Below are 14,756 nucleotides of genomic sequence, written 5' to 3' on the forward strand. Positions count from 1 at the left end.
TTTCCCGTTGCGGAGCACAGGCTCCGGACGCGCAGGCCCAGCGGCCATGGCTCACGGGCCCAGGTGCTCCGTGGCATATGGGATCTTCCCGGACCGGGGTACAAACCCGTGTCCCCTGCATCGGCAGGCAGACTCTCAACCACTGCGCCACCAGGGAAGCCCGACTACCTTTTTTTTTTTTTTTTTTTTTTGTGGTATGCGGGCCTCTCACTGTTGTGGCCTCTCCCGCTGCGGAGCACAGGCTCCGGACACGCAGGCTCAGCAGCCATGGCTCACGGGCCCAGCCGCTCCGCGGCATGTGGGATCCTCCCAGACCGGGGCACGAACCCGTGTCCCCTGCATCGGCAGGCGGACTCTCAACCACTGCGCCACCAGGGAAGCCCCCGACTACCTTTTTTATAAGTGATTTTCCCACTTTATTAATACCTATCCTTTTGTGTATTGAATAGTACACATTTTAAGTAGTAAGAACTCCCAGTATAAAATACTTATAATAAATGGCTATCGTTAAAGATATAACAAATAAAAAGTGTTGACAAGAATGTGGAGAAAAGGGAACCCTTGTGCACTGTTTGTGGGCTTGTAATTCGTGCTGCCACTGTGGAAAAGAGTATGGAGTTTCCTCAAAAGTTAAAAATAGAACTTCCATAGATCCAGCAATTTCACTTCTGGGTATTTAGGTGAAGAAAACAAAAACACTAATTTGAAAAGATATATACACATCAATGTTGATTGCAGCATTATTTACAATATCCAAGATATGGAAGCCACCTAAGTGTTCATGGGTAGATGAATGGATAAAGAAGATGTGATATATACATACAATGGAATATTACTCAGCCATAAAAAGGAATTTTTGACATTTGCAACAGCATGAATGGATCTCAAGGGTATTATTCTAAGTCAAATAGGCAGATAGAGGGAGAGAAATACTGCATGACCTCACTTATATGTGCAATCTAAAAAACAAAACAAACAAAACAAAAATAGACTCGTAAACACAGAGAACAAATAGGTGGTCACCAGAAGGAGGAGGCATTGAGGATGGGCAAAATAGGTGAAGGAGACTGAGTTAATATAAAGTTGCAGATATATGATAAATAAGTATGGAGATGTAATATACAGTATAAGGAATATGGTTTATAATAGTGTTTATAATATAGTAATAACTTTGGGAACAAATACTTACTAGACTTATAGTGGTGATTATTTCATAATATATGCAAATATAAAATCATTATGTAGTACACCTGAAACTAACATATGTCAACTATATTTCAATAAAAAACAAACAAATTTTAAAATAATAAAAATATATTTGTTTTCTTTATATAATAATTGTTTTTAAGACCAGAAAGCTTGAGAACACCTCTGCTAAATAAGACAGTGGAGCTCATAAACTATACAATTTTGTTGTTTTTGTAGCAAAAAATAAAATATTACCTTAACAATGTGGCCAATATATCACTTAGTACTGTACAGATGCTCGAGTAAGTGTTTGAATAGATAGTATATGGTAAAAATATCATGGGCAAGGTACATGTTAGGTATAGAGAAATCTAGCCAGTAGCTAAAATAATTCTCTCAGTGACTAGTAAATCTACTCAATGGAATCTAAATTGAAAGGGACCAATAATAATTCCTACTTTTGTTATAATTGTGAAGAGACTATCCCAGTCATTCTTAAATCAGTACAAATGTACTGATAGTTCAGAGCATTTCCCTTGCTTTGCTGGCCTAGACAAAATTGAGTGATTTAGTAAATGAAGGTTTCACTGCAATCCAAGATACGTGATAAAGGCTGAGTTGGCTCATCTCATCCTTATTCTCTACCTGTCCCCTCCAAGCCTTCCCCTTTCTAACTCTCCCAAGCCTTGCGCACTTCCTGGTCTACAAATCTGTATTGGATGCTTTGGAACATGTAATATTATTCCTCTCTTCAACATAATGCAATTCTGTGTAATGAAGCCAACACATTCAAACTCTGTTTATATACTCAAATCAAAGAAAGTTTAATTTAAAAATATTATTTCAGAGAGGTTCAGGTTTCCTACCTTTAGTCTACCAGTAAAGCATTCTGGGAACTAGAAAGGAAATGGGAGGGATTTTAAAAGATGACCCTAGAAGAGATCACATGAATCTGATGAAAAGATAGGAAATGATAAATTTCTGGGAAAAATATCTATTGAGGTTTTTTTCTACTTAGTTATCATAAGATGAGAAAAAATTCTAAAGGGTGGATAAAATTGTACAGTGAAAATGATACCCAAATCAGGAAAGCAGTCAAAGATCACACAATTCTTTTAAGTTGTAGACCTAAAAGATTGCTTGAAGCAGTTGCTTTCAAATAGTAATAATCAACTGGATTCACCTTTAAGGGGAAAAGTATTCTTTAAGGTGTTTGTAACGTTGGTGTTAGAAGAAAAAAGGTCAGTGGTTGACAAAATTATGAACCTGGTGTTACATATTGTCACATGGTTTAATGAAAAGGAAGACACCTTGTTTGGCCTCTTTTGATATGGAAAAAATCTTTGATTCCCCCTGGTGATGATTTTTCTTTTCAAAAGGATATTGCCTGGCAAAATTCTTAAACTTCTGTTTCCTCACTTTATACTTTGAAATGTTCTTTACATGTTAAAAATGATCCTATAATATACTAAAGCACTTATTTTAAGCATCCAAATTATGAATGTAACCTGTAGTTTTTATTACAATAAATTTAATGACTAAAGAAGGGGCCTCCCAAATTTTGAAAGTTTTAGATGCTAAAAAGAGCCTTAATTTGTTAATGTTTTTTGAAAACTCATTTTATTATATTACTACTATGTTTGCTATTCTAAGGAAAATCCAAAATATAGGGAAATCATTGAGATTAAAATTTTATTTAAAATTCTGGAAAAAGATATTACATATAGTTGGAAATTTTAATTCTTTCAATAACAGGATGTTAAGTAATTGCTCTCAAGTTTCAGCTGTTCTAAATACCATATTGAGGTCGATTCTAGGGACCTCTCTTAGGCATTCTCATTAAGTGGGACTAGACTGGATTCCAGATATGTATTTAGAAGAAAATTTGACACAGATGTCCCACAAGTTCACTTTAAGAGAAAACAATAGTAGATAGAGAGCAGCGATTCTCTGAAGGAAAGAGGAATATATCTGCAACATTTTGAGGGGCTTTCAAGCTATATTCACCCTGACTTCTACCATTCTGTGACAGACAGACTCTAGGGTGGTCACCCTTCTGACATTCATGCCTTTATGTAAATTCCTTCCCTTGAGTGTGGGTGAAACCGGAGATTTGCTTCAAACCAATAAATATAGAAAATGTGTTTGTATTTCACTTCCGTGATTATGGTACATTATATAAGACTCCATTTTGCTAGCTGACTGACTCTATGTGCTCTTGCTGTCCTGGAAGTAGTAAGCAACCATGTTGGGAGCACCACAGGGCACGGACTAGAGGGCGATGTCTAGGTGATGGCTAGCAAGAAGCCTAGTCTCTTAGCCCACAAGAAAATACATTCTGCAAACCACCTAAGTTATCTTGGAAGCTTATGCTTCTGTAGTCAGGACTCCAGATAAGAACAAAACCCAGCAGATAACTTGATTGCAGCCTTGTGAGACCCTAAGCTGAGGACCCACTAACCTATTCCTGTATTCCTGGCCCAGAGAAACGTTGATATAATAAATATGTGTTGTTTTAATCATTTAAGTTTGTGGTAGTTTGTAACTTAACACTAGATTACTAATATACATCCCCATCTCAATTTAAGAAATATTTCTGGATGAAAATTTGGTTGTAATCCTTTATGATATTTTATTTAAGTGCACCCATCAAGTTCTTATTGTAAAAAAAAAAATAATGTTCTGCACATCGTTTGAGAATTTGTTGCAAAATGACTGCCCCTTCCTCATGAATAGACAGTGAGGCTGTACTGGATTTTAACACATCATGCTTCCCTAAAGCACTTTGTTATCATATCAAATTCCTATATTCTGCTTCAAGGAATTTTTGTATCTCCCAATGCAGTGTGCTTCTCTAGGGGGCTGAGATCACATTTAAATAGAGAAAGAGGAGAGAGAATCAAAATAAGGAATGAACTTTGGCTGATGAGATTAAGCCAGAATAAAATGTATAAAATTTGTACATAACATTTGTACTGGATGAACTGACCTGTATGACTGGGAACACAAGTACATATTCAGTATGTATATTGTTCTCATTAAGCAAAAAAAAAATGTAATTCTTGTCAATTAAGGACTTTATTTCAAGGGAATATATTTCACTTTGGAAATGAGTAACTTTGATTAGGAATTGAGATGCTATAAATTTTATTCTTAAGTGAAAACAATTTTGTATGCACAACTGCCATAAAAGAGGAATCGGATTGCTCTAAAACTTGTGATAAATATTCATGGGAATAATCTAGACAGATAAGAAAATAACCAGTTTTGTATGTAATCTTATTTATCCCTTGATTTTAGAAGGGATTATTTTAGTAATGTGTTTAGAATTTTTTAAAAATCTTGAACCAGAGTTGAACAAAGAAAATATACAGTTAGTAAGTATTAGAATTGAAGACTGTGTTGAATCTCCCTTAAACTCTGAAGATAATCCAGACCCTGGAACGATTCAGCTCTTCCCAGGAGTCTGGGTGTTCTGTCAACAGCCTCTTTTTGTTTCAGGTTTTAACAAATACAGATTTTTAAAATTCTTCTTCAATCACCCAGTTGAATTTCTTTTCTTTTCAACTTCCAAGATTTGTAACTGAGGCTCCTTAAAGTTCACCTACATTCTGTCCATGACTCCTGGGAAATGCAAGAAGGACTCAAGCAATACTGTAAGGCCATTAGGTGCATGGGCCCTTTTGCTGCTGGTCTTCTTTTGACTTTGTGCCTTAATTTCAGGCGGCTCTGGATGGCTTCTGGCTCTATATTTACTAGATCGGTAATCTTATGGAATTTCTTAACCTTTCCGAGCTATATTTTCCTGCTTTCGAAAATGGGGATTATAATGAGTCCCACTTCAGAGTAATGCTCTGAGAATTAAATGAGATACTACATGTAAAGTACATAGAACTAGCATATTCTACATTGTCAATCAAAGTTGGTAATAATATTGTGTTTTTTTTTTTCCCCCCCCCAACAACTAGGTTCTTTTGCTACCTTTTCATAGGGCCAAACGTAATTCTCGGTACTGTCTTTTTCTGCTTTGGTTCCCTGGCTGTATGTTTTGATTGGTTGAGCATCCTGCCCACTAATATTCTGCTAGTGAGTCTTCCTAGACTGTCTGCCCTTCCTTTGATTCCCTAATATTTTATTCAGTCTCAATCCCTTTCTGTGGGCCTATGGGTATATCTACTTTGTTGGTTTCTGTGACATTCTCTGTACATATATTCTACCCTCAATATTGCCCCTAACTGACATAGTATAGGAGATAACTTATTGGACTGGATGGCAAGTATCTTCAGTTTTAACACTGACTATGCCACTAGTAAATTGCATGTTTTTAAATGAATGATTCTCAGTCTTGGCTAGATATTAGATTCGCCTATGGAGTTTGCTAAATATTAAAAATTTGGGGGTCATTAACTCAGAAATTCTGATTAGTAACTCTGAAGTGTGCCCAAGCTTATGAGCATTTTGTTTTGTTTTGTTTTTTATTTGTTAGTTTTTAAATATACCTATGAGAGATACTGATTCACAAGCCAGGGTTCAAAACTACTTCTTCATTCACTTAAAATTTATTTGACAAAGTTTCACTGAAATCATAAGGCTAGTAGGGTGTAGAGTATAGAATATCTAATACCACACAATCCTTGCTATCATCCTGCCTAGAGAGATAACAAGTTGGGGCTTTGTCTGTTTTTTAGTAAAATTTTTGGCATATAGTAGCTGTTTAAATAATACTCACCAAAGAAATATATTAATAGTAGCCCCATTTTCTGATCTATAAAATGATTTTAGATTGGTATGTCTCAAACACAGGTTTTAGGCAGACTAAGAATGCTTATAATGGAAGTGTGTTTTAATTAAAAGAACAAGCAAAACATAATGACAACAACAAAATAAAACTTTGAGAAATATAAATAGCAATTCTTTTTTAAGAGATTCACAGTGTATGTGAATATATTAAAGGCTCTAAGAAATTTGGATTAAATCTGTTCAGTATTTCATAAAGTTCCCAAGTCCAGAACACTTTTTAAAATTAAATATCCTACAGGACAATATTTTATAGATTATCTATTTAGGAAATTCAACATTTTTAAGGTCTCTTTTATTTTTAGATGACTGTTTCTCAGTCTACAGGAAAGACCATTGTACTGTTGTAGAGTTCAGCTGTTAGAATGCCTGGCTCTCCCACGGCTACGTCTGAAGGAATAGCCCTTGACCAATTGAATGTGCAATGAATAAATCGGAATTTTAAACATCATGTGACCATAATCCTTCTGTGCTGATTGGATAAGAATAGGAATGTGACTCAAGGGGTTCCCTGTCATAATCCAGTATTGGCCAATTAGTTTCATTCTCTAAGGAATTTGAATTAAGAAATATTGGGCAAATATTTACAGCTGAAACTTAGAGATCATTATATAAAGCAGGGTTTGCAAACTGGTGCAGAGCATGTATACTTCTCTGTTTTTAAAACTCATATTTGACTGTTCATGGAGCATGCTGTGTCCAAGTGACTAGAGCTTCCCACTCACTAATGCTTACATCATCTGCTTTATTCATTTAGAGTAGATTTCTGACCCCCAAATACATTGTGTTTGCCTCTTATGAGGTGGAACACATCTGAGGTGGCTGGGATGCAATTTGTAGCCTTTAGAAATAAAGGAAGAAGTGGTCAAAATATTGGTAATTGGGGCTTCCCTGGTGGTGCAGTGGTTGAGAGTCTGCCTGCTGATGCAGGGGACACGGGTTCATGCCCCGGTCCGGGAAGATCCCACATGCTGCAGAGCGGCTGGACCCGTGAGCCATGGCCGCTGAGCCTGCGCGTCTGGAGCTTATGCTTCACAATGGGAGAGGCCACAACAGTGAGAGGCTCGTGTACTGCAAAAAAAAATAAATAAATAAAATATTGGTAATTGGACTGGCTTTGCAGCCATTCTCCTGAACACAAGAAGAAAGAAAAATGCAGTTTCCGTGAAAAGACACAAAAATGACATGAGCTCAACTTTGTATGAAGGATATGTTGGCCATTTTTGCTCTGCAGCTAGTATGGTCAGATCACAAGCCGTTATCCACTTTATCAGATAATTAAAAACCCTGCAGGTGGTGAGGTTGCGACTGTTGGTACCTTACACAAGTCTGACTGCCATGCTTTTTCCAGGGAAATGCTGAAATCCAGTGTGAAACCTGAGTGGCAGAAGACTGGGCACTGCTGAGAGCAAGTGAGAGAAAGAGAGACAAAGAAACAGAGAGAGAGAGACAGGCAGACAGAGGCAGAGAGAGAGAGACAGAGAGAGAGGACATGGTAGGCACTGACACTTGTTCGCATAGAAAAGTCATAGTTCCTCAAGTGCCTCAAGTTCTCAGGTTTTAAATTAGTATACCCTGCACAGAAACAGCCAGTACATCATTTTGTTTCTCCTGTGGCAGTGACAGCCTGCGGTCCAGAGCCTGGTGAAAGGAGTTGAACTCCACATGCCACAAGTGCTCATTTTCTTTAAATTACTGCTTTAACTTGACCAAACAGGTTATGGGTACCAATTGTTGCATTTCCTTTTCTTTCTTATAATAGCTAAATTTTCTCACTCCCCTTTAGGGAGTTTCTTTTTCTTTTCTTTTTTTTTTTTTTTTTTTTTGGTGAATGAGCATTGGTTATAATTTCAAATGAAGTTATTCAGTTGCACTTTTGTTGACGCTTAACAGAATCCTTTTTAGAAATAAATGGTGGCATTGAAAGTATATTTCTACTTCATCAACCACAGGTTACTCAATCCTAGAAAGGCCTTTTGAAATGCTGCTACTTCTTGGGGAAGCTGATATTCTATATTTTGGTTTCTTCTGAGTATGAGAAAAGTATTATTCAAGGTACTTATTTCAGAAATGCCAGAAAACAAATACTTCTTAAACCTTTACTTTAAAGCATTATTGTTTAGGACCTGGTGAAGAAAAGCTGACAAGCAGAGCTTCTGATTTCAAAGAGAGAAAACTGTACATCTTTCACATAGACTGAGCAAGTTATCACTACTGTAAGGAGAACTTTGGCCAGAGGCAAAAACCCAAAACATAAATCCTTTCGCAACCTGAATTATAAAATTATTCCTGTATCACTTGCTTCAGAGATTATCAAAGTTTTTTATATGAGAAAAAATTAGCACAAATATGTACAATTCTGCTTCCCATATTACCAGATAAACTGGAGTTCTTTAAACTGTGCCAGTGTCGTATCTCACCTGTCACTAGATATTGTTTAAATGCTTCCAAACAGTTGATGAGGAAACTTCATTTAATAATTCTATTACTCTGTACTACTGGAAAAAAATAGAATGGAGAGAGATCAATCCAGTGTTTTAATTAACCTCTGATAAATGCAGTGCCAGACAACCATATGCCATGGCTTTGCCCTTTATTAAATGAAGGTGTATGTATCCAAATTGGTTTCCAGTTGATTAGTTTTATATCTGTATTCCTATCAATCTAGCACAAGCATTGGGACTCTGAGTTTAGTAGTCAAAGAAATTTGGGTTCAAACCATGACTTGTAAATTCCTAGTTGTCTGTAGGTGAGTTAACTTGATCTCTCTGCTCCTCATGCCTGTTATGAATGTTGGGTAGACATTTTAAATGTCCACTATAAGTAGTAGTCATAATTTTTAACTATATAATAAAATTAGTATGTTTCTGAAACATCTGAGTATAAGGTAGAGAAATTCTAGCTTTTTATAATCTAAAGGTAGCAGTGAAGTGAAAACAAATAGATTTTGAGGTTGTTTTTTCATATCCAGTTCATCAAATACTTACCTTGTTGTGCACTCTTTAAGATACTTTAACTTATCCAAGCTCATACACTACAGAAATAAAAATAAAACTGAAATTCAGTACTAAATAGGCAGAGGATTGAAAACAAGAGTTAATAAATTAAACTATAGTTTTTAGAAAATATTCAGAATTAAGTATATACAGAAATAATATGAAGAATACAAAGCAGATTATAAGAGATCTGAGACATAAGGATTAGGGTCTATCCAATCGCCCACCCCTGTGCCACCAGAAAGAGAGAGAAAAAAGAGAGAGAGAGAGAGAGAGAGAGAGAGAGAGAGAGAGAGAGAGGAAGGAAGGAAGGAAAGAAGGAAATAAGGAAAGATATAGAGTATGGATAATAAAACAAATTATGAGATGGTAAATTTAAGCCTTAATATATCAATATTTACCCTTCATATAAACTGATTAATCCTTGAATTAAAATGAATTAAAACACACACAGAAAAAGCAGGCAATAGGTAAGAGGGCAGAAGATTTAAACAGGAATTTTAGAAAATTATGGATTGGAGGAGCCTTCAAGGTGGAGGAAGAGTAAGATGTGGAGATCACCTTCTGTCCGACAAATACATCAGAAATACATCTACATGTGGAACAACTCCTACAGAACACCTACTGAATGCTGGCAGAAGACCTCAGACCTCCCAAAAGGCAAGAAACTCCCCACATACCTGAGTAGGACAAAAGAAAAAAGAGAGACAAAAGAATAGGGACGGGACCTGCACCAGTGGGAGAGAGCTGTGAAGGAGGAAAGTTTTCCACACACTAGGAAGCCCCTTCGTGGGCGGAGACTGTGGGTGGTGGAGTGGGAGAGCTTCAGGGCCACGGAGAAGAGCGCAGCAACAGGGGTGCGGAGGGCAAAGCGGAGAGATTCCTGCACAGAGGATTGGTGCCGACCAGCACTCACCAGCCTGAGAGGCTTGTCTGCTCACCCGATGGGGTGGGCAGGGGCTGGGAGCTGAGGCTCAGACTTCGGTTCGATCCCAGGGAGAGGACTGGAGTTGGCTGCCTGAACACAGCCTGAAGGGGCTCGTGCACCACAGCTAGCTGGGAGGGAGTCTGGGAAAAGGTCTGGAGCTGCCATAGAAGCAAGGGACTTTTTCTCGCCTCTTTGTTTCCTGGTGCGCGAGGAGAGGGATTAAGAGTGTCACCTAAATGAGCTCCAGAGATGGGGTCGAGGTGTGGCTATCGGCGCGGACCCCACAGACGGGCATGAGATGCTAAGGCTGCTGCTGCAGCCACCAAGAACCCTGTGTGCAAGCACAGGTCACTATCCACACCTCCTCTCCTGGGAGCCTGTGCAGCCCGCCCCTGCCAGGGTCCCGTGATCCAGGAACAGCTTCCCCGGGAGACCACACGGCATGCCTCAGGCTGGTGCGACGTCGCACCGGCCTCTGGCCATGCAGGCTTGCCCCGCATCGGCACCCCTGCCTCCCTGTGGCCTGAGTGACCCAGAGCCCCTGAATCAGCTGCTCCTTTAACCCCGTCCTGTCTGAGCAAAGAACAGACACCCTCAGGCAACCTACATGCAGAGGCGGGCCCAAATCCAAAGCTGAACCCTAGGAGCTGTGCGAATGAAGAAGAGAAAGGGAAATTTCTCCCAGCAGTCTCAGAAGCAGCGAATTAAATCTCTACAATCAACTTGATATACCCTGCATCTGTGACATACCTGAATACACAACGAGTAATCGCAAATTGAGGAGGTGGACTTCGGGAGCAACAATATATATATTATTTTTGTGAGTGTGTATCTGTATTCTTCTTTGTGTGATTTTGTCTCTATAGCTCTGCTTTTACCATTTGTCCTAGGGTTCTATCCGTCTGTGATTTTTTCACTTAAAAAAACTTTTTTTTAAATTATTTTTTATTTTAATAACTTTATTTTACTCTATTTTATTTTATCTTCTTTGTTTTTCTATTTTTCTCCCTATTATTCTGAGCTGTGTGGATGAAAGACTCTTGGTGAAAGAGAAAAAGAAAGGGACTGAGAAAATATTTGAAGAGATTATAGTTGAAAACTTCCCTAATATGGGAAAAGAAATAGTCAATCAAATCCAGGAAGCACAGAGAGTCCCATACAGGATAAATCCAAGGAGAAACATGCCAAGACACGTATTAAACTATCAAAAATTAAATACAAAGAAACAATATTAAAAGCATCAAGGGAAAAACAACAAATAACACACAAGGGAATCTCCATAAGGTTAACAGCTGATCTTTCAGCAGAAACTCTGCAAGCCAGAAGAGAGTGGCAGGACATATTAAAAGTGATGAAGAGAAAAACGTACAACTAAGATTACGCTACCCAGCAAGGATCTCATTCAGATTCGACAGAGAAAAATTAAAACCTCTACTGACAGGCAAAAGCTAAGAGAATTCAGCACCACCAAACCAGCTTTACAACAAATGCTAAAGGAACTTCAATGGACAGGAAACACAAGAGAAGGAAAAGACCTAAAATAACAAACACAAAACAATTAAGAAAATGGTTCTAGGAACATACATATCGATAATTACCTTAAATGTTCCAACCAAAAGACATAGACTGGCTGAATGGATACAAAAACAACACCCGTATATATGCTGTCTACAAGAGACCCACTTCAGACATAGAGACACATACAGACTGAAAGTGAGGGGATGGAAAAAGATATTCCATTCTAATGGAAAGCAAAAGAAAGCTGGAGTAGCAATTCTAATATGAGACAAAGTAGACTTTAAAACAAAGATTATTACAAGAGACAGAGAAGGACACTGCATAATGATCAAGGGATCAATCCAAGAAGATAAAACAATTGTAAATTTTTATGCACCCAACATAGGAGCCGCTCAATACATTAGGCAAATACTAACAGCCATAAAAGGGGAAATCAACAGTAACACAATCATAGTAGGGGACTTTAACACCACATTTTAACCATTGGGCAGATCATCCAAAATGAAAATAAATAAGGAAACACAAGCTTTAAATGATACATTAAACAAGATGGACTTAATTGATATTTATAGGACACTCCATCCAAAAACAACAGAATACAACTTCTTCTCAAGTGTTCAGGGAACATTCTCCAGGATAGATCATATCTTGGGTCACAAATCAAGCCTTAGTAAATTGAAGGAGCTTGAAATCATATCAAGTATCTTTTCCGACCACAACACTATGAGACTAGATATCAATTACAGGAAAAAAAATCTGTAAAAAATAGAAACACATAGAGGCTAAACAATACACTACTTAATAACCAAGAGATCACTGAAAAAATCAAAGAGGAAATCAAAAAATACCTAGAAACAAATGACAATGAAACCACGATGACCCAAAACATATGGGATGCAGCAAAAGCAATTCTAAGAGGGAAGTTTATAGCATTACAATCCTACCTTAAGAAAAGAAAACAATCTCAAAGAAACAAGCTAACCTTGCACCTAAAGCAATTAGAGAAAGAAGAACAAAAAACCCACAAAGTTAGCAGAAGGAAAGAAATGATAAAGTTCAGATCAGGAATAAAAGAAAAAGAAATGAAGGAAACAATAGCAAAGATCAATAAAACTAAAAGCTGGTTCTTTGAGAAGAAAAACAAAATTGATAAACCATTAGCCAGACTCATCAAGAAAAAAAGGGAGAAGACTCAAATCAATAGACTTAGAAATGATACAGAGAAGTGACCACTAACACTGCAGAAATACAAAGGATTATGAGAGATTACTACAGGCAACTATATGCCAATAAAATGGACAACCTGGAAGAAATGGATAAATTCTTAGAAATTCACAACGTTTGGAGACTGAATCAGGAAGAAATGGAAAATATGAACAGACCAATCACAAGCACTGAAATTGAAACTGTGATTAAAAATCTTCCAACAAGCAAAAGCAGCCCAGGACCAGATGGCTTCACAGACGAATTCTATCAAACATTTAGAGAAGAGCTAACTTCTCAAACTCTTCCAAAATATAGCAGAGGGAGGAACACTCCCAAACTCATTCTATGGGGCCACCATCACCCTGATACCAAAACCAGACAGAGATGTCACAAAGAAAGAAAACTACAGGCCAGTATCACTGATGAACAGAGATGCAAAAATCCTCAACAAAATACAAGCAAACAGAATCCAACAGCACATTAAAAGGATCATACAGCATGTTCAAGTGGGGTTTATTCCAGGAATGCAAGGATTCTTCAATATATGCAAATCAATCAATGTGATATACCATATTAACAAATTGAAGGAGAAAAACCATATGATCATCTCAATAGATGCAGAGAAAGCTTTCGATAAAATTCAATGCCCATTTATGATAAAAACCCTCCAGAAAGTCGGCATAGAGGGAACTTTCCTCAACATAATAAAGGTCATATATGACAAACCCACAGCCAACATCATCGTCCATGGTGAAATACTGAAACCATTTCCACTACGATCAGGAACAAGAGAAGCTTGCCCACTCTCACCACTATTATTCGACATGGCTTTGGAAGTTTCAGCCACAGCAATCAGAGAAGAAAATGAAAGAAAAGGAATCCAAATTGGAAAAGAAGAAGTAAAGTTGTCACTGCAGATGACATGATACTATACATAGAGAATCCTAAAGATAATACCAGAAAACTACTACAGCTAATCAGTGAATTCGGTACAGTAGCAGGATACAAAATTAATGCACAGAAATCTCTAGCATTCCTATACACTAATGATGAAAAATCTGAAAGTGAAATCAAGAAAACCCTCCCATTTACCACTGCAAGCAAAAGACTAAAATATCTAAGAATAGACCTACCTAAAGAGACAAAAGACCTGTATGCAGACAATTATAAGACACTGATGAATTAAATTAAAGATGATACAAACAGATGGAGAGATAAATCTGGTTCTTGGATTGGAAGAATCAACATTGTGAAAATCACTCTACTAGCCAAAGCAATCTACAGATTCAATGCAGTCCCTGTCAAACTACCAGTGGCTCTTTTCACAGAACTAGAACAAAAAATTCCACAATTCGTATGGAAACACAAAAGACCCCGAATAGCCAAAGCAATCTTGAGGAAAAAAAAAAGAAAAACGGAGCTGGAGGAATCAGGCTCCCTGACTTCAGACTATACTACAAAGCTATAGTCATCAAGACAGTATGGTAGTGGCACAAAAACAGAAATATAGATCAATGGAACAGGATAGAAAGCCCAGAGATAAACCCATGCACATTATGGTCCCCTTATCTTTGATAAAGGAGGCATGAATATACAGTGGAGAGAAGACAGCCTCTTCAATAAGTTGTTCTGGGAAAACTGGACAGCTACATGAAAAGAATGAAATTAGAACACTCCCTAACACCATACACAAAAATAAACTCAAAATGGATTAAAGACCTAAATATAAAGCCAGACACTCTCAAACTGTTAGAGGAAAACTGAGGGAGAACACTGTATGACATAAATTGCAGCAAGATCCTTTTTGACCCACCTCCTAGAGAAATGGAAATAAAAACAAAAACAAACAAATGGGACCTAATGAAACTTAAAAGCTTTTGCACTGCAAAGGAAACCATAAACAAGACGAAAAGACAACCCTCAGAATGGGAGAAACTATTTACAAATGAAGCAACTGACAAAGGATTAATCTCCAAACTTTATAAGCAGTTCATGCAGCTCAATATCAACAAAACAATCAACCCAATTTAAAAATGGGCAGAACACCTAAATAGACATTTCTCCAAAGAAGATATACAGATTGCCAAGAAGCACATGAAAGAATGCTCAACATCATTAATCAT

This window comes from Phocoena phocoena, chromosome 9, assembly GCF_963924675.1.
Source record: "Phocoena phocoena chromosome 9, mPhoPho1.1, whole genome shotgun sequence".
Taxonomy (NCBI): Eukaryota; Metazoa; Chordata; class Mammalia; order Artiodactyla; family Phocoenidae; genus Phocoena; species Phocoena phocoena.